Source organism: Erpetoichthys calabaricus, chromosome 16, assembly GCF_900747795.2.
Source record: "Erpetoichthys calabaricus chromosome 16, fErpCal1.3, whole genome shotgun sequence".
NCBI lineage: Eukaryota > Metazoa > Chordata > Cladistia > Polypteriformes > Polypteridae > Erpetoichthys > Erpetoichthys calabaricus.
This window is the reverse complement of record NC_041409.2, coordinates 82,281,577-82,303,513: the sequence shown is the minus strand read 5'-3', so window position 1 is coordinate 82,303,513 and position 21,937 is coordinate 82,281,577. Positions and strand designations below refer to the sequence as shown.

General features: G+C 38.5%; 1 protein-coding gene across 1 annotated transcript in view; it reads left to right on the top strand.

Moving 5' to 3' along the window:
* The window catches only part of LOC114667110 (protein AHNAK2), a 93,644-nt gene that overhangs the window by 12,352 nt on the left and 59,355 nt on the right, over positions 1–21,937 (top strand). The gene's annotated exons all lie outside the window — the stretch shown is intronic.

Here is a 21,937-nt window from a genome sequence, read left to right as displayed (position 1 = left end):
AAAGAAGACTCTTAAAATCAGGATGGCTTTTACCACTGTAGATTGCAGGAGCCATGACATCATTATGCCACTTTTAACTAGGGTCCACTAGGCCACTTGTCACACCTATTCACCCATTTTCTAAACTTTTTTCAGAGCAGGATGCAGTATGTCAGGTTACAATATAAATAAAAGTGATTCATTTTTTAAGATAAATATTAAAATTTGGTGATTACTTGTGAAAACTTGTGAAAAGGTGGAGCAGGTGGTGTCGTAGGTTCAAATCCTAGTCCAATCACTATCTGTGTGGAGTTTGCATGATCTCTCTGTATCTGTGTGGGATACTTGGGTTTTCCATTCACATTCCAATTATGATAAGTGTTGAATCCAAACTGGTCCATTGTGAGTGAGTGCTGTTTGCACAGTGATGGACTGGACTCAGGCCTTAGATTGGTTCCTGCTTTGTGCTTAATTTGAAATTAGTGACTGAATTATATGAACGTGAAAGTGATTTGAATTTTGTGAGTTTGAAAATGAAATGATGTTTGGATTACTATTGAATTAAGTATGGCTATGTGTTTCTTAATTAGAGAACCATCCATACATCTTTATATACCTGTATAGTAGATGTTTTTCCCCATGTCACTGTAAGATTACTCCATTTTGTACTGGAGCCTTGGTAAGCCAACTGACTAGTCGTTGGTGTTGCTTGAACCAACATTCTTTTGCTTTAGCCACTACTGGGGAAATTACCTGCCTATCATTTTAAAATGGTGTAGAATAAGAACATGTGTCTAGTAAAGTATTACCAAGGAGAAGGCCAAAAGCCATGGACCAATGTTGCATGTACAATAAAGCGTGACATGGAATTCAAATACAAGTAGATAAGCGTCAATCCCACGTCTGAATCAAGTGAGACTGTGCACGTGTCTTATCTTTTTGGGCCATTTGCACCAAAGTAAACAATGTGACACATTGATTTTTCCAGAGATGTACGAAAGTGACATGCTCATAGACGGCCAGTTTGGGTACTTTACTTTACAGTTCCTGCCAAACTGCTGACTGAACATTTACCTGAATATAATGAAGGGGAAAGGTGGGATATCACAAGATTTTACTATGAAAGTTTGAATGATGTGTAAATGCAGTTTGAGCATTACTGTCACTTAGTTTATTATTACACTGTGAAATAATCTAATAGTATAGAGGTTGTGGCCATTGTAACGAGAATCATAATTCAGCAGGGTGTTCGGAATGTTTAAATAAATAGTTCAATCACCTCCAATTGCAGAACATTTGATTACTAACACCCAAAGTGATATATATAAGGCATGATACAAGAATATGCTAAAATGTAAGACATTTAAAACATCTGTAATACTTACATAGTCAACTTGTTGTTGAAAACATCTAATGGACAATGAGGCTTAAAAAATATTTTTGAATTTCGGTGCCAATTTTATCTAATAATCTATTTTTGATTCCACTTGTTGTGAATTCTGGCGTCACGTATCATGCCCCAGAAGTCAGGATCCTAAAGCAGCTCTTCACATAATGTTTAATGTCATTTCCAAAGATATCCACTTTCCCTTTGGTGAGCCACTGAAAGAGGCCTTGAGTCCTCAAGCGTTATAGTCCACAGAGAGAAGACCCCAAAGTAATAATTCTTCTCACCTTACTATTGCTGTCTGTGTTACAAAAACAGTGATTTGATACAATCTCAGAATTACGTCAACACTTCTCAGCCTCCTTAGAATGTACCTCTGTAGCTGATACTTCCTGTAGAAATTCTGAGTATTTTAGATGACATTCAAGCTACTGTCCAGTGCAGTTATTATTATTAAGTCTGTAAAACTGCTAAGACTTTTTACCTTTTCACCACTTAGAGGCAGTAGTTGCACTACAGCTTGTAGGTTTCCTTCACATTTTCTTCAATGTTTTACTCCTGGTAACACTGGCTCCTGGTAACATGACTGGCACCACGTCAGCAGGCATTTGACCCCTTCCTTAAATGACTGCTTTGCAACTGTTATAAATGAGAAGAGTACAGGACCAAAATAATACCCTGTAGGCTAGTACAGCTGCATGATGGACAGCAGATGTAATGGCTGCTCACCTTAACAGACTGGTCCTTGTTGAAGATGAAGCTCATTATCTAAAGAATGTGAGAGTTGGTATAACTAGAGCCAGAAAATGAGCCAGGACAAGTATGTCTTTTGCCAAGGATGGTGAATTTAAGCAGAGAGGTTTGTAGGCGTAGATCACGTGAGCCTGATATTTAAAAAGATGACTTTGCTCCTTCAGCTAGTCACCATTTTAGAAACAATTCCCAGTGCTATAAGTAAAGATGGCATCCAAGCATCCTGATTTTACAGTATATTCCTCAAAGTACAGCAAAAGACAGCACTGATGAGGAACTAATAGAATGAAATTAATGAAAAGGCATAGAAATAGTTGAGTCCTGTTGGAATTTCTGATTATTGTTTTTCTGGACCCTGCAGGAAAAAGACCCTGTACTGCTAAAAAAAATATTAATTAGAACATTGTGTCTGTATAGATTTACGTAATATAAAACTCCATTGCAGATGGAAATGTTATACCCTATTTGTATGAACACTGCTGCAGTTTTAGCATAGCTCCTTTTATTTTTCTTTATTATAACAGTGAAACAAATTTGTGGACAATAATTGTCACAGAACTGCTCTACTGAGCACATTACCATGTAAATCTCTGCCAGTCTAACTTAGGAAATTTTGTAATCATATTTATGTGAAAAACAAATAAGAATGCATTACAATAACATCATTAATCAGTAATCAAGTTTGTACCCACTGTTGGAATGTTTTGAATGCTCTTTTACACACACTATGGCAAACAAAAAAGGCATCTTGTACAAAGTATAACAGTAGTACTAGTATTGTTATTTATGAAATGTTTTAGCTCTGACACCTATGACCTGTAACTACAAGACTAAATCTGGCCAGTGTAGACTAATCTATTAAACACTGTCATTTTCTTTTTGGAATAAGTATGTAAATATGGAATTATTGGAAACACAACACACTTGCACATCCAATTTCTATTTTTGTACTGTCATTTCGTGTCATTTTCTAACCAGCTTAGTTCTGAACAGGGTCATGTGGGGAGCTGCAGCCAATCTCAGCCAGCATAGGATGCAAGGCAGGAACAATCCCTGGATAATGCGGCAGACCATCACAGGGTAAACATACACACACACACACACACACACACACACACACACACACAAATGGACAATTTAGTATCGTCAAATCTACATAACCTGCATATTTTTGGACTGTGGGAAGAAACCAGAGCACCTGAAGGAAACCCATGCAGACATGGAGGGAACATGCAAACTACACACAGGGAGGACCCAGGACATGATCCTAGGTCTTCTATCTGCAAGGCAGCAGTGCTACTACTGTGTCACCGTGCGCCCCTATTTTTGTATTATGTTGCCTAAATTAAATAGCTTTGAGCCTTTTCTCTTGGTTTTTTATCCTATACTGTAGATAAGACCACTGAGTGGTAGTCCAAGCACCTGTAGTACATTCTCTGTCATGCTGATCTCATAACAGCACAAGTACTTAAACACCATAAAACGTGAGATGTTGTAATAAATGGCAAGTTATTGAAAATGATCATATTACAATTTAATGGCATATCTGCTGCATTTTTAAACATATATAAGAGCACTTTGTGCACTCTACATCAGTGAAAATTAACAATAAATGTCTGCAACTTATTCTGTGAATATTTTGAATTGTCCCGTTTGCTGTTGTAGTGTAACAGAGCAATCCTTTTCCTAAAACACATGCAGTTTGCCTTCAAAATAGCAGTGCACAGTAATGTGCCTTTTGAATAATGGACAATTATAGAATTTATTTTGATGTAAAAAGAATCTGTAATGAACGTTCACAAACTAATATACACAGAGGCAGTGTATTAAAGTACTGTTAGTGGTTGGGATTCATGAATAATAGTGTTAGGATATGTGAATCTTTGTAAATATTTTCCCCCAAATACATATTTTTCTATTTTCACAAATCATTTCTAGAAACTTTAATATTTAGTTATTACCTTTATTAATATTGTTATATGTTTTATTTTAAATTTTGTCATGAAACCATTTGGTTTTTAATGAATGGTGGCATTTTGAGGTAGTGAGCTGTTGACCAGGGTGTACCTCCCAGAAGACAAGGTGGGTGATGTCATTGGTATGATTGTTTTTTAAGAGAGTAGCATTATCTTCTCAGTGTCCAAGATTGTGGATTCTTTCTAAAAGGGTTTCGTACTCCAACATGTTCAACAGTGTTTCAAGGGCAAAGAAACAATCTCTTTTGACTCTTATTATGATTTCATATTAACTCGCCTAGTTGACCTGCTTTGACGCAAATGAAAGTACTAACAGGTGCAATGGAGAGGCAACAGCAAGACACCCTCCAAAATGGGAATGATTTTGCAGGTGGTGGCCACAGAAAACAGCTCTCTCCTTATACTTCCTGATTGATTCTTCTGTAGCTTTCCATTTTGCTAGTGTCCTTGTCACTATTGATAGCATGAGGTGGTACCTGCATCCGATTCAGGTTGCACAAGTAGTCCAGCTCCTCCAGGATGGCACATCCATAAGTGCCATCGCAAGAAGATTTGCTGTGTCTCCCATCACAGTCTCGAGAGCATGGAAGAGATACCAGGAGAAGGGAAGGATACATTGATTCAAAGTTGCTTAGGCTTCCTAACTGAACAAATCAATATCCCTGAAGCTTAACTGACTTGGTGTTAGACTGAGATGATTAAGTGTACCCTTAATTTTTTTTCAGCAGTATATAAGGTTAAAATAACATTTTGCTATTTTTCCATCTAACATGTGGGTTTAGAGAAAGGCCAAGTGGTTACTAAAGACTTGAAGAAATGGTTGCGAGGGCAGGATTCAGACTGGTACATGAAGGTGCTATACAGTATCTGGTTGTATTTTGTTGGTGCAAGGGTCCATAAGGGTGATTCTGCATAAAAATGAAGTAAATACATCTAGCTGCCAAATGAGTCTGCTGCAACAATTCAATTACTAGTAATAAAAAGTGCTGCAAGCCTTTTGGGCAACCCTTATAGCATGTCATGCTGTCTAGGCATGAGTGAGAAATTCTGCTCAGTGGAATAAGGATAGGCCTTATTGTTAAAGTGGATTTAAATCCCACCTTTGGCTCACTGTGTGACTCTGAACACATGCCATAATCGGGCTGATCTCAAATTCTCAGACTTCCCTTTCTTTCAACAGGATGTTATTATGAAGTGGGTGGAGGTACACTTCAAGGACAGAATTTTGTTAGTTTCAAGCAATGCCTTTTTAGTAGCATTTATTAATGTGTAGCCATATGTTTTAGTTTACATCATATTTTGAACCAGGACAATTTCTCAATTATCATCAATGCAAAAACTCTTCACTCACCTATTTTATAACAAGGTGACTATTCCTTTCTGTTGAGACCACTCTTAATGCTGTGTCACAGTATAAAAGCAGAATTCTACAATAATGAAAATATAATAATTCTATCATAATACTGTATGATAGAATAGGATACAGTTATACTGTGAGATATCCAAGCCATTAAAGCTTCATAAAATATCACAGTTATAAAATGCATACTTTAAAATCAGCAGCCAACCCTTCTCTTCTAGTTTTGCACCATCTTACCTGTTAAACAAGGCTCAATAAAAATTGTTCACAGTCTGCCAGACTAAATCTAAATGTGTTAACATATCATCTGACTTTTCAAAGTCTGAATTTCAGGTCATGGCAGTGTTACCTGAGCTTCTGCATAGTATTTTAATACCATCAACTAAATGCCTCTAGCAAAGAAAATAAATAAGTTATGACCATTTCAAATTAGAAAGTTTACAGAATGAAGACTTTGTTGGATTTCCATTCATTATGTGTTAAAAATATGCACCATATGTGTATAACATTTTATCAACTGTCAAAAGTCTGTGTAGTACTCATTAAAACATTAAAAAATCCTTCTGTTAAAATGAGTGTGGAGATTGGTATGTACAGTAAATAATTTTAATTTGTTTCAGTATAGTTTGATTTTTCTAATGCTAAAGTTGAAAAAATAATGTAGCAGTAATTTATCCAAGTCATTGCTTTCATTTATCTTTCATTAAACTCACGAATACTGACCACAGGAGAGAAACCAACCCTGGATGAACACTCAGGACCAATTTAAAGTCACCGATGAACATGATTTGATTTTCCTATGGTTGAAGGGCTATAAACATTTTTAAATCAATAGTAATATTTTTAACTTTTAAGGTTTCATCAGAGTGCTGACATTACCTATTACATGTTGCAGAACTACTACCCTGACACAATGTTTAGGAGTATCTGGATACATTTTTAGAGATGCTTTCCAGATGACAGAAGCTAAATTGACAGGATCTATAAAACTGCCAAGTAAGTGATCATTTCCAGGGCTACTCTAAAACAAAGCTGATTAGGAAAAATAGTTCCATTAATTTCTATAATATTAGATGAATAAAAATGCCATAGGCCCTTACCTTTCAATATACAGTGGATTCAGAATGTATTCGGACCCTTTCAATTTTTTAGCCTTTTGTTATGTTGCAACCTTGTGCTAATATCATTTAAATTCACTTTTTTCCTACATCAAGCCACACTCAATACTTCACAATGACAAAGTGAAAACAGGACTTTAGACATTCTTGCAAGTTTATTAAAAATAAAAAACTGAAATATCACATTGACACAAGTAGACCTTTTGCTATGACACTTGAAATTTGGCACAGGTGCATGCCATTCATTGATCATCATTGAGAGGTTTCTACAACTTGTTTGGAGTCCACCTGTGATTAATTCAATGGACTGGGCATGATAATGAAAGGCACACACCTCTCTACAGAAGATCCCACAGCTGAGCAAAAACCAGGCCATGAGGTCATTGAAATTTCTTGCAGAGCTTAAAGAGACAGGATTTGTGGTGAGACACAGATCTTAGAATGGCTACAAAAGAACTGTGCAGCTTTGAATGTTCCCAAGAACACCATTTCAATCATAATTCTTAAATGGAAGAAGTCTGGAACAACCATGGCTCTTCCTAAAACTGACCACCATAGAAACTGTGCAATCATGGTAAAAGAGCCTTGATAAGAGAGGTGCTCAAGAACCGTATGGTGACTCTGGTTGCAACACATTATGACAGAGTGGCCAGACAGATGCCTTTCTTCAGTAAAAAGACACATGGAAGTCAACTTGGAGTTTGCAAAAAGGCGCCTAAGTAATTCTTAGATTATGAGAAACAAGATTCTCTGGTCTGATGAAACCAAGATTAGTGTCATGTCTGGAGTAAAACATGCACCGCTCATCATCTGTGCAATACCATTCTAACGGTTAAGCATGGTGGTGTCAGCATCTTGCGGTGTGGTTGTTTTCAGTTGTAGGGATTGACAGATTTACACAGAGTGGAGGAAAAGCTGAATGTAGCAAAGCACAGCGATACCCTAATTGTAAATTTGTGCCAGAGTGCTCTGAATCTCAGACTACTGTAGGCTGAAGGATCACCTTCCAAAAGGACAATGACCCCACGCACAAAGCAAAGACAACACAACACTGACTTAGGGTCAACTATGAGAAGGTCCCGGAGTTGCCCAGCCAGAGCCTGGACTTGAACCCAATCAAATTTCTCTGGAGAGACCGGAAAGTAGCTCTGCACTGACAGTTTCCATCCAACCTGACAGAACCTGGAAGAATCTGCAAAGAAGAATGTCAGAAAATACCCAAATCCAGGTCTGTGAAGCTTGTCGCGTCAGACCTAAAAAAACTCCCAGCTGGAACTGAGGCAAAAGATGCTTTAATGAAGTGCTGAGTAAAGCTTCTGAATACTTGTATCAGTGTGATATTTCAGTTTCTAATTTTAATTAATTTGAAAAAAGAATCTAAAATCATGTTTTAGCTTTGTTATTCTGGGATTATTCTTTGGTATTCTGGTGGGAATAAACTAATGCCCACAGAGGAAACTTACAAAAACAATATCTTGAAGTCTCTACACACAAAGCTCTTATTCAATAATGGTTACAAAGACCACACATGACGATGCGGGTTCAAGTCCATGCTCCCATTCACCTTCTGGGAGCTCTGAACCCGACATCGTTGGTAAAGTCACCGATGAGCTAGACAGTGAGGCACAACAAAGCAAGGGGATAGTGCAAAAGTGCCAAGTGCTTTTATTAAAACAACAACAATCAAAGTGTTCAGATAAATAGTGCAGTGCATCTCAAAAATCTTTAAATAAATAATCCAATAAAACAAGTGAACTACTGAAGGTTAAAATCCAATAAATAGAAAAAAATCCTTCAAAAAAACGAGGTTAAAACAATGGCTGGAAGCTGTCCTTTTAAAAATAAAGCCCGGTGCATTCTTCTTCTGGTGACTGGCGACTCCCCTGCTTCTCCCATCCAGGCAATGCACCAGGGGAGTCACCCTAGCTGCAGCTGACCTGCTCTGCCTGCTGGTCTGGAGGCTTCGCGATCCCGGGCTTCGGTTCTGCTCTCCCCAGACCGAGACTTGGGTTCCCCAGCGATTAGGACGCTCACACTGGGGCATCCACCTCCTAAGCCTCCCGACTCCTGCTGTCTTCTGCGTCGAGCCATCCTTCTTCCAGTCACTCCTGCTCCTTAACTACACTCTCAGCAGGAGCGACCACTACCAACTGCCCTAGGTGTCGGCCAAACACTCAGCTAGGGCTCACTGCTTAGCTGCCCGTGTGCCTGTGCTCGCCTGTTCTCACTCTCTTGCACCGACTTTCCTCTCCCCGCTTCCTGCCTTTTTCTCCAGCAACCTCCTTTCACTTTTCCTTTTCATTTTTTTTCCCTCCCTCCTAGCCACTTTGTGCTTCTATTTATTACGGGGACGTGGATCAGATGTGGCAATTAGCAGCTCCCAGCACCAATTACTGGATCCGGACGACTTCTCACTTGTGCATTTAAGTGAGGACCATCCGCATCATGCATCACCCGGGAACCGCTCAGCCACACGTACCATGCCCCTTCACTAAGCCACGATTATTGTGGCGATTATTTATTTAAGAAGTGGCCTTTTTGACTTGAGCTGTGGACCCGCTACACCACACCACAGTAATGTGACCATTTCAAAAATATCAACAACATGCTATGTCTGTGATTAATATAGGAAAACTAGCTGAGTTGCTCAAATGAGAAATTGGAAAGGTGGAGGTAACTGATAATTACAAATTACTTAGTACGTAACTTCACTATCCTTAAACGTGTTACCTTCATTATATATCTTTTGTTAGGGCTAGGAAACGTCTTTCCATACAATAATGTTGGTTTTTACTCCTGGTGCAAAAAAAAAAAAAAACACTCAGGGCTGATTGGTGCCATTACAAAAATAGTGAGGGCGATACTTTTTTAAAGAAAATGTTAAATGTATATTGAACTTGAATTTCTCTGTCAAAATGCAGGAATATTAACTATGACAGTTTCATCATAATCTGTGGGGCAGTCTTTCTCGGGTGATAGATAACACTGTAGCATTTCTTGCCACTTGCTCTGCCCTGTCAAAAACCTGACTTATTGTGAGGAGTATCTGTATTCTGTATGTAAGTCTCAAGAGTGTGGCATGATAAACAAAGTAGTGCATAAAGGACAAAGAAACAAACAAACAAAAACAGATTGTGATTTCTAGATATAGAGATTATCCACAACACAGTACATCCATGAGTAATGTAGGAAATACCTTTCTTGAAAGCCCTTCATCAACTGAAAAAAGTCAAATCACTCCAAAATCTTCTCAAGTCAAAGAGCTCTTTTATTTGGACCTCCAGTTCAGTTCCCTGTGTGTATGCCGGCTCTTATCACATTCCAAAGATATAGATGTTAGGTTATTTGGCAACACTAATTTGGCCCAGTATTAGTGAATGTGGCTTTGCACTTGAGAAAGTCTTATGATAGGCTAGCATCCTCCACATGGTTGGTTTTTCCCTTGTGCCTAAATTGACTTCTTGTAATGCTGCATTGGTGGAGATTGGTTCTGAAAATGAATATTTAGTTTGTGTGGTAAATATGAGCACTGCACAGAAACTGATGCTCATCTGTTGCGCAACACTCCATTGCATATGTGGTCAAATGTAGGGGCCATCTAAATTTAACAAGAATGAAGTCCATGATTTTTTTGTGATGTGCAAGCTGAAATGTCTTGGCCTGTGCACCTGTTACAGTAAATATCTTTTATATTTTGTAATATCATCTACAATGTACACCATACAGTAAAGCAATCATGGAAAGCCAATGGATAAACAAAATGTTATTTTTAAATGCCAATGTTTTTACATTATTACTCTGATAAAAAATGATGTTTTTTTATCTATTTTCATTTGATTATAGATGCATGGTATGGTTACAGTTAAAAATGTGTCCAGTGCTCTGAACCTTTGCTTTGTGATAATTGTGGCACAAGAAAAAGTTGAACTGAATTGCACCTAGCAGTCGGATGTAAATATTCTTAAACAATATGTCCATAACATAGAAGATATTTTTGTATTACAACTAATATTCTATGGTGGATGTCATCCAAATTGTGTGTTTACTTGCAATTCTTAACCTAAAGAATACTGTCATGGTAGTAAATCCAGCCATAATGCGGATATTCATAATCGCTAAAACATTTTCCGCATTTTCTCATGAATGACATTCTGATGTGTAGCATGTAAGTCACTGTAGTATATGCGGTTTATCCAAGGACATAAGCCTAATTTTAAATATATGATGCCACCACCCTTTCGATATTAGTGCTTAATACTGACTCTTTACTTCTTCTGTTATATACACTCCTCAGATATGTGCAAATGTTAATAAAGATAAGTATGGTCATCTTTTTAGATGTAGGAAAGGTAACTTACATACAGTTCCATTCGATCAATACTATGTAAATGTCTCGCAGAGGTAAATTGCTGTGTTTTACGCAATACCATCCTTGAGACAGTTTCAGGAATTTGTCTTTACAACTGAAGTAAATAATGTGACATTCTCACATTTGAATGTGTGTGATCTCTTATGTTCACTATAATAAAAAAATGGTCAGGAAAAAAGCTGAGCATGCAGAAATTACAGAGATGACAGTATCTTATGAACATGACAATAGTATAGAACACACCTATATACATTACACATCTAAGAACAGGTTTGATGAGACAAGGCAATTCAGCACAAACTAGGTCAGTGCTTCCTAATCATCTAATGTTTCCAAATTATTTTCAATTATAGATCTGAACATTTCTGTGCTATTTTCACTTATACTACTTTGGAACTTTTTTCCATGCATTGCACTTCTCTTTATATAAAGAAATACATTTGTAATTTACCCACAAACAACTTCCATCTGTCATGTTTGAATAGGACACACAGATTGTTTATGACCAGTGATTAGAAGAGATCTAACAATGACTTTCATTTAATTTCCAAAGGACAGTATAAGACATCTGCCAATGTTTTAGCACACAAGTTGCTAGGTCAATTTTGAAAGTTTAAAGGATAAAACCAAAGTCAAAACAAAACACGATAAAAAACTAGGGATGCACCGATACCGAAACGGGTATCTGGTATCGGCCTCGATACCACATTTTCTAAAGTACTCGTACTCGTTAAAAGTCCCCCGATACCGGGGACCGATACCACGGTCTGAGAAATGTCTATGTTTGAGCGGCATGTAAGGGGTTAATCACAGGCGCCGAGTGCCCGGCTGCAGCTCAGAGCGGGGAGAAGGCAAGGTGAGGCGAGACATGTCAGCCGTGTGGAACTATTTCAAAGTGAATGAAGACGACAAAACAAAGGCGGACTGCAAATTGTGCTCAGCGAAATTGTCCAGAGGAGGCTCAAAAGGTAGCGCATTTAACACAAGTAATTTAATCAAGCACCTAAAATCCCAACACGACAACGAGTACAAAGAGTTTACCCACGCTTCTAAACCAACACAACCCACGCTGCAGCAAACTCTTGCAAGACGAGAGAAAATGTCCAGAGACAATCCACGTGCTGTGAAAATAACACAGGCAATTATCGAGTACATTGCATTGAGTGACCAGCCACTCTCGGAGGTAGAAAATGTGGGATTCCTGCATCTCCTCCATGTTCTGGAGCCCAGATATGATATCCCAAGCCGCCGCTACATGACTGACACGGAGCTGCCTAAACTACACGACTCCGTGAAAAAACATATCCACAGCCTACTGCAAGCCTCCTCTGCGTTTAGTTTCACCACGGATATTTGGACAAGCAGTGTTAGCCCCGTGTCGCTAATTAGCCTAACCTCCCAGTGGATAGACGAGAGTTTCTTGTTTTTTTTGTTAAATTATATGACTAAAGCTGTTACCTGTAAATTTAAATCATGTTTTTATTAAGTACTCGGTATCGGCAAGTACTCGGTATCGGCGAGTACTGAAATGCAAGTACTCGTACTCGTTTTCCAAAAAAGTGGTATCGGTGCATCCCTATAAAAAACAAAATCTTTCTTAACTGCATTAGTACATGAACACCAGACACTTGTAAAGGTATTTATTGTAATGAATACATTTCAGACAGTTTTTAAGAAGTGCCTGAAGTAGAAATACAGTAATTAAGTGCAAGTACTCTCTGTTTTTGACGGCTTTTTGGTCCACCTCCTGAGGCGTTGCTAATTTTACATAATTTCTTAATTGAGTGAGGGGCGTGTCCCCCTCAAAGGTTCGAGAGTGATGAAATACAGACATTTCATTGAAAAGCAGAAGGGTGAGAGGGTGCTTCACCTTGGAAATTCGATTGCAGTGATATATGTACATTATTTGCATCCCCATTGACGGTCACAGCAGGAAGTGCCAGTTTACCTAACCATTCACTGCTGGTATAATAATAATACTAATAATAATTCATTTGATTTATATAGCACTTTTCTCATGGGCAAGGCACTTATTTAAACATTGGATACAAATATTTTCTACAAAGAGCAATAAACAGAAAAATATTAGATATACAAAGCAAGAACTAGAATAAAGAAAAAGTAATATGCACTACTTATGGGTAAAATATGAAAGAAAGTGTACAAGCCCACTTCAAGCTCTGTGCTTAACCATTTTATGTATATTTTTTTGTAATCAGATTTTTAGATAAAAAAGAAAAAGGATTACAGTAAAAGGAAATTAACAATAATTAATGATTTTGGGGTATGTAAGAACAAAAACAATACACACCCCAGCAGTTAATACAATTTTATATATTATGGCTGCGGTGAGGTCATGGGTTACACAGCGCATTGTGTGCTTAGCAAATATGCAGAAAAATGACAACCAGATACAGAAAATGGCAGCACCCTTGATTCTACAAAACCAAATTGGCAGTGCCCAAGCAAACATACAGTACACAAGATGATGACGTAACAACTGTTATGAATCTGGGTTTTTGGCTTGCTGAGATCTTGATTGTTTACTTTCTGAAACTTTTTTTTCTTGTTATTTATGTTTCTTCCAATTATTTCAATGACTTCTTTCTGTGCTTTGTTTTTTGTGTGGTCATCGCCATTCTTTGACTATATGTTGTTTGTGGCTGCAATGCCTGTTGCTGGTTATATACTGTCATCGGATCCCACCTATGTAAGAGGGCAGTGCTCTGTACTGAGTATCCAAACTTTTACATAATTCTAAAACTCTGCACTCATGTGCTTGTAAGAACGTGTTTTGTTTTTTTTTTAGTTTTGTTTCTTTGACCTTTGCTGTGTCTTTTTCACCAAAGATTTTTTGTTTTGCTTTTTGGTTTTCTTATTTATTAGTTTGTCCTTTATTGGAAATGACTTTTGCCTATCCTTTTGACACTAATTCCGCTAACTCCCTTTGTTTTATTTAATCTGCTGGACCTTCTCTCTCAATTTTATTAAATATTCTTGCTTCACACATTTTTTACATTAAGTGTCATTGTTTAAAATATAAACTGCTCAAAAAAAATTAAAGGAACACTTTGAAAACACACCAGATCTCAACGGGAAAAAAAAAATCCTGCTGGATATCTATACTGATATGGACTGGGTAATATGTTAGGAATGAAAGGATGCCACATCGTTTGATGGAAATGAAAATTACCAATCTACAGAGGGCTGAATTCAAAGACACCCCGAAAATCAAAGAGAAAAAAATGATGCAGCAGGCTAGTCCATTTTGCTAAAATTTCATTGCAGCAACTCCAAATCGTACTGGCCCCCACGTGCTTGTATGCATGCCTGACAATGTCGGGGCATGTTCCTAATGAGACGATAGATGGTGTCCTGGGGACCTTCTCCCAGATCACTGAGCTCCTGGACAGTCTGAGGTGCAACCTGGTGGTGTCGGATGGACCAAAACATAACGTCCTAGAGGTTTTCTATTAGATTTAGGTCAGGCGAGCGTGGGGGCCAGTCAATGGTATCAATTCCTTCATCCATCATGAGGCCGGGCATTGTCGTGCACCAGGAGGAACCCCGGACACACTGCACCAGCATAGGGTCAGATAATGCATCCAAGGATTTAATCCTGATACCTAATGGCAGTCAAGGTGCCATTGTCTAGCCTATATATTTACATACAGAGACGCAGAAAAAAGCATGCATACATGTACAGTATATATACTGTAGGTGTATACTGTACGTATGTTGGATTGCATGTTGTTTTCACAAATCCAACAATACTGATAAGACCGGATATCAGTATAAACAGTATTATGTCATTCTCAGCTCTGCATACCTAGAGATCAGATATCACCTTCATGTAAGAGTGCCATTTCATATGAAAGAACAGGACTGGGTGATACTTGAAGAGCCAAGTGCAGCTGATAACAAAAGAGTGGATTTGCTGTTCTGATTCTAGCAGCTAGATAAAAAGTCTCCTAATTTATCAAAGAAGATTTAAGCATTTAGGTTCAGTAAGCAGGCAAATATATAGAAGAATCAAAAGAAAATAGTCACTATATTCAAACAGAGTTCAAGAAAAAAAAGAATGGATCAAGGTTAAAAATTAAAATGAGTCAAAAATACCCATTATCTTAAACGGGGCATACTCAAAAAACAGACAAAAGATACAGAGGATGCGTGACTTGGTACTGGCTTAGGCCAGAAGTATTTTGATACTCATAGGCTAATTGTGTCATGTGATTGTCCCAGTTGCCAGGCAGCACAGAATGGGAGGACAAGCCAAGGTCATATTGCATGTGTGGGGTTTGGACATGAACATACTCCCAAAGGGATCTGTGACAAAGCCAGGAAAGTGGGTGTGACCAATTTAATTTAATTGCATAAAATACATATTGTATATCACAATATCAAGACTTGCAGAAATTGCTAATCTCTGTCATGAGTAACAGTTTACTCAGGTGGGTCTGCTGTTTATAGGTTAATTATTGCCATGTGATGAGAGTACAATGAAATTCTTACTTGCATGTATTAATCAACAGGCAACATGTCCCCAACTCTTTACCACCATAATTAATTTTGTATAACTACCTCGTCTCGAAACGTCTGCCTTCTTCAGCTGATGTTTTATAACATGCAGATTGCTAATAGCTACTCATAATGGATACCTAAATTAAAGTGTTAATGAAATATCTGAGCATGTTGGGTGCCAAGAGTGTTGACTCCTGAAATGTGGCATCCAAGGCCACTGGCATTTAAAACTAGAGAGTTTTGGTTCAGTGTCTGTTTCCTGTTAAGCAAGACACTAAACCAGCTAAATTACCAAATGTAAAAATATACATGCAAACAATTTGAATAAATCTTTATAATCTAAGTCACCAAAATATACTTGTCATCCAAATATACAATTTATAATAATAATATGTGAAAGAAATGTTACAAAATGTTACAAGGTCTTTTATACTTCTGGTGCTGCCACGAGCAGCTGCCTACAATAGCAGCTGCCGAGTATGTGTGTCTTCATTGTTGTTTTCTACTTTTTTTTTTTTTTTTTGATAACATGGATAACTGAAAATATAAGGAAGGACTTGCACTCAGTTATACACGACAGTAGCTGTTGGACTTGTGTCCTTTGTCTCCCATAGCACCGGAGCAAATTGCAGGGCTTACTGGTAGAGCTACAGTGTAAACGTCAGTGAAAAAGAGCAGGTGCCTGACTTCACAATAAGAGAAGGTACAGACCATTATCTGCCTTCGATTATCTTGGGAAATGTAAGATTGCTGGAGAATAAAATAGATGAGCTGTCAGCACAGATCAGGAGCCAAGGGACATACAAAGTCAGCAATGTGCTTTACAAAGATGTCACTTAGATCTGAAACACTGGAGTCGGGCGGGCAAACAGAAGTAGGTGCAAAAACATGAAGAAGAAAGAAGGCAGGCTTTCCATTTTTGTGAATGAAAAATGGTGCCAACCTGGACACATTACTATTAAAGTACAGGTATGCGACTCCAATATTGAGCTGCTTGTGGTGGGCTTACAACCATATTATATGCCAAGAGTTTTCACATATCATTATGCTGGCTGTTTACATTCCCCCATCAGCAGTCACAGCAATCACAACAGATACAATATACTAGGCTCACCCGCCTTTTAAGGCGACCGACTTTTATCCTCAATTTGTGTGCGCTCCATGTGGACATCAGGCATGTAAGTGTTGGGAATGAGAACGTCAAAGTGCCCATTCATAACATCTCCCGAAAACCTAAGTTTTTTTATCCCCTTGAGTGCCTGTCCAAACTTGGAGTGTAGGACTCCATAATAATATACTTGAAACTCATAGGGGAACAACTCTCCCGCTGCCATTAGCTCATAAATTGTACCATAAGTTTGAGACTTTGACATTTCAGTGAGATACTGAAGCTCATTTGTATAAGAGATTCCTGACGGCATCATTGTAAATGGCTGAAACCTTGACCAATTACTTAAAACATGTCGTACAATGTCAGCCCGAATCTGTACCGCTAAAGACGGAGTTTCATGCACTAAATAAGCTATAGATGAGAATACGCAAGCACCATCTCCCCTGATATTTACTACGCGGTGAGGCATTTGTACTCCATCAAAATTAATTATTTCCAGAGACATAATTTTGTCTGTTTTTCCAGCGCATCGTGCACAAAAGCAAGGGAACGATGGGAGCACCAGAACTCTCCTCACATCGCGTCACTTCGTACCGCAAGCCGCAAGTAGTAAGTCTCTGATAAACAGAATACTTACGGGACGGAAGGACAATCCCAACCACTTTTATATAGTTAGCTTCTTTTATTAGCAAACTCACTATTGACCATCCCAGTGCTTCCATTACAATTTCTGGGAACTATAACCACATTTCACTTTCTTTCACCGTCACCAATTTTTATCACTTTGTGGACTGTATAACAAGAGAAAACAGTACCCTGGACTTGTTGTTGCTAATGTTAAAGAGTTCTATAACTCTTTTGCTTTGCCACATTTAGGCCAATCGGAACATAATTTTGTACAGCTCGTACCTGCACATAAACCCATTGTCCAGCAGCTGCCCGCCACCAGGTCCGTGCAGGGATGGACAACTGAGGCTGAGGCGGCTTTGAAGAATGCCTTTGAAAACACTAACTGGGACATATTTTGTAAGTCATATGGCCAGGACACAGACAGACTCTTCCAACGTATCATAGACTACATTACGTTTTGTGTGGAAAGCACAGACCCCACAAAGACAGTATATTGTTTTTCCAACAACAAGTAATGGATCACAAAAGATCTGAAAGCCCTATTAAATATGAAGAAGAAGGCCTATAGGTCTGGACATAAGGATGAAAGAAAGCAGCTACATTCAGAACAGAAGAAACAGCTCTGTATGGGGAAAGCCAGCTACAGAGACAAACTTAAGCACAGAAAAACAAGTGTAACATTTTCTGAGGATTATCATTGGCTACATCAATCTGTAAAACATGGAGAAGAAGGGAACAAGAGCAGAGCTAATGAAGTGAACCAATTCTTCAATAGGTTTGACTCATTGTCAGTACAGCCCTCCCCCAACCCTGCTAGCCTCTATGAGCAAGTTGAGGAGGTTTCGGAATGCCAACTGTCAACTGCACGACCTTGTCTTACAATGACATCACACCTGTGGTCTCCAGCCACCCTCCACTCCCTGGACTTTGTGTCTCTGCTGATGAAGTGAGGAGAGAGCAGGGAAAACTCTGTATAAACAAGGTTTCAGGGTCAGATGGAAGCAGCCCCAGGTTTCTGAAAACAGGAGCCAGTCAACTCTGCAGGGTCCTCCCGTTCCTTGATTTTGCAGAAGGTTCCCCAGCTGTGGAAAACATCCTGTGTGGTCCCAGTGCCAAAGAAAGGGCATTCTAGTGATCTCAAGGATGTCAGATGAGTTGCTCTTACTTCAAACATCATGAAGAAATTTGAGAGGTTGGTCCTAAAACAGCTATGACCCCTGGTTTTAGAACATCTGGGTCCTCTGCAGTTTGCCTGTCAGACACATATAGGTGTGGAAGATGCTCTCATTTACATGCTCCACACAGCCTAGTCCCACTTGGTCAAAGCTGGCACTACAGTCAGGATAATGTTGTTCGACTTTTCCAGTGTTTTAAAATCATTCTGCCTCAATGACTGTGGAAAAAGCTAAACACTTTGAATCTTAATGCCTCCACAATTTCCTGGATCATGGACTACCTAACCAATAGATAGCGGTTTGTGAGGCTGGGGAACTGTGTGTCAGAAATGATGGTGTGTAATACTGGATCATCTCATGGAACTGTTCTTGATAGACTGGTTATTTGTCCTGTGAGTCTGTGTCCTTGTTTTTATGTTTCTGCTGCTGTATGCATATGAATTTCCCCATGGGATTATTAAACATTATTTAATCTAATCTATTTAATATTGTAATTTTAGTCATCTTAAGTACATTAAAATAAGACATTTTTTACAAAGCAGCCACAAACAAAAGCTGAGATTTCTTTACAGTCTTACAACATTTGTTCTTGTTAGTAAATCTTTTCAAAGTTTGACAGCATAAAGTGTTTCTTTAATAACAGTCAAGAACAAGTATAAGTAATAAGAAAAGCACACTATTCAACATCTGTAAAAGCCTTGAAAATACCTTCATCTATATACTCTTTTAGCTGACTTAATTTAGGATCATGGGAACCAGGTGTTTATGCCAGCATCACTGGGCACAAGATGCCATTAATAGGCACACAAATGCACACACTCACACTAGGTCAATTCAAAGATGCCAATTAATCTAGCACACACTTTTGAGACGTAGAAGAAAAAAACAAGTACAGTGGAACCTTGGTTCACGAACGCCTCGGTACACGTACAACTCAGTTTACAAACAAGCCAGTTTCCCTTTTGGTTTGTGCGCGCTGATGATTTCCGCATGTGTTGCATTGTTCTCGGTCAGACGTGAACTGCTGCAATGTAAGAGAGAGAGAGTGAGAGCAGGCAGGCTCGCGTGCTAGAGAGAGAGAGAGAGAGAGAGAGAGAGCGCGTGCAGCTGAGAGCGAGCCTGTACGTGCAGCTGAACAGGGAGCCTGGGTGTTTGTCAGTGTTATTCAATGTTTTTACATTAGTTTACTATTACACTGTGCATTCTATGGTGTAATTAACTATATTTGTGCTTAAAAATATTTTAAAAAATATATTTACATACAGTTCGTACAGTCTGGAACGGATTAATTGTATTTACATACAATCCTATGGGGGAAATTGCTTCGGTTCATGACCAATTCGGTTTACGACCAGAGGTTTGGAACAAATTATGGTCGTGAACCGAGGTTCCACTGTACTTGGAGAAAAACACATTCAGACTTTTGGTGGATGCTCAAATTGATTCAAAAGTGCATATAATTTTAGGGATCTGTATTTTTTTCTGTAACATTTGTTTATTGAAGAATGAAACTTCTCAGCTAATTTATCCTACAGTACATGGACATGATCCCTATTATCATACAAGACAGTGTACCATAAAGATGTGACTGTGGTATACGTACACAACATGTAATGTATGTTTAAAGGGCCAGAAATAATGGAAATTGGAAAAAGGAATGTATTTTTAGAGAACCAACTAAATAGAGGACCTCACATTGAGCTCTTGTGATTAAACTGTGGTGATCATTTTCACAACCAAGTTTCAACCGGATGCCAAAAAATGTTGGCAAATGACATAAAGAAATACTTCTGTAACTTTGGTGGTTAGCATCATAAATGTCTGTGATTGTGATATTATTACTACACCAAAACAAATGTATCAGAAACAATTACATTGTGTCATCTTGAGTTCATCCCATTAAAACCACTGTGCCAGAGATTGAGGGAGACTGTTCTCTTAACCTGACATACACGAGTCTCTAAGTGGCTTGTCTACTGTACCCTGACATTCAAGCTTACAGCACTACTACTGCAGATAAGGCATACAAACCACTTAACTGGGTCACCTAAGGAAGATATTCTGTTCTAAACTCCATATAGCTAACCTGTGGACTCTTTGTTGTTAACACACTAGCATATTAACCACGATTATAATACTTTCATTGCAGTGTCTGGGCATCAAACAAGACCTATTTTGTGATGATAAGCTTAACAGCCTGGGAGTTGACAGATATTGCACCATTACACAAGCACAAAGCAGCTGCCTATGCTTAATGAGTAACAGGTGCAACCTATTCATCACAGGCTGTATCATACATTCATTTTTATTTGGGCTTAGTTCAGTTCAGGTTCATATATAATATCTAACAGGGTTTAAGTCTTGCATGACCCCCTTATGTTCAGTATGAGTATTTTCAGAAATGATTTAGATATGAAACACAAATATATTTTCAATAGATAATTTTTATGAAAAACTAGGGGGCTTCGCCCCCTGCTCGCTTTGCTCGCCAACCACCGTGTTTGGTTTTCCGGATACACACTTTTAAGATTTTTTTTTCTTTGAATTGTTGCTATTTCATTAGTTTCACTTTTATTTCAGAACTTCTGTAAAAACAATATTTGAAATCTTGCGAGTCCCAATATGCTGAATCTTTTTAATGAGGTCAGGATAGGTTTCTCTGTTTGGAATTTCAGCACAGACAAAACGATCTACATCATCAGCAGTTAATAATTTTTTTTTTACAAAGTAAAAAAGTAAGTAGAGTTCTGCATTGGACTCCTGTCTGTAAAGTCCTGCTATTTTCCTCTGACATTTCCAAAAGTACATGGGGTTACCAAGGTGATACCCTAGCTTTTGTCTAGGTTTTTGTACAAGGGCTAGACAGAATATTTTTGACTCCTGGGGAAAATTTAGCTTTTTAATAAAGCAGACAGATAAATATATATACACTAACAAAGTAACCAATAAATGCATGTGCGGTAAACTCCGTTTTTGAAATTCTCAGGATTCTTTATTTGTCACATGCATAGTTATACTGGACAACACGCAGTGAAATGCATCCTGATCTGCTTATCCAAAACTGTGCAAAGTTAGAAGAATATCAGATTAACAAAAAGTCATAGATTGAAAGATAACAGTAGTAGAACATAATCCATCCATCCATTTTCCAACCCGCTGAATCCAAACACAGGGTCACGGGGGTCTGCTGGAGCCAATCCCAGCCAACACAGGGCACAAGGCAGTAAACAATCCTGGGCAGAGTGCCAACCCACCGCAGGACACACACAAACACACCCACACACCAAGCACACACTAGGGCCAATTTAGAATCGCCAATCCACCTAACCTGCATGTCTTTGGACTGTGGGAGGAAACCCACGCAGACACGGGGAGAACATGCAGGTCCCCAGGTCTCCCAACTGCGAGGTAGCAGCACTACCCACTGCGCCACCGTGCCACTGTAGAACATAATAAATAAGTAAAATTATGTGAATAAAGTAGAATTAAGTGTTAAGGTGCAATAGTGTAGTAATTATTGTGCAAAACCAAAGTTAGACTGGTGCATAGTTAAAT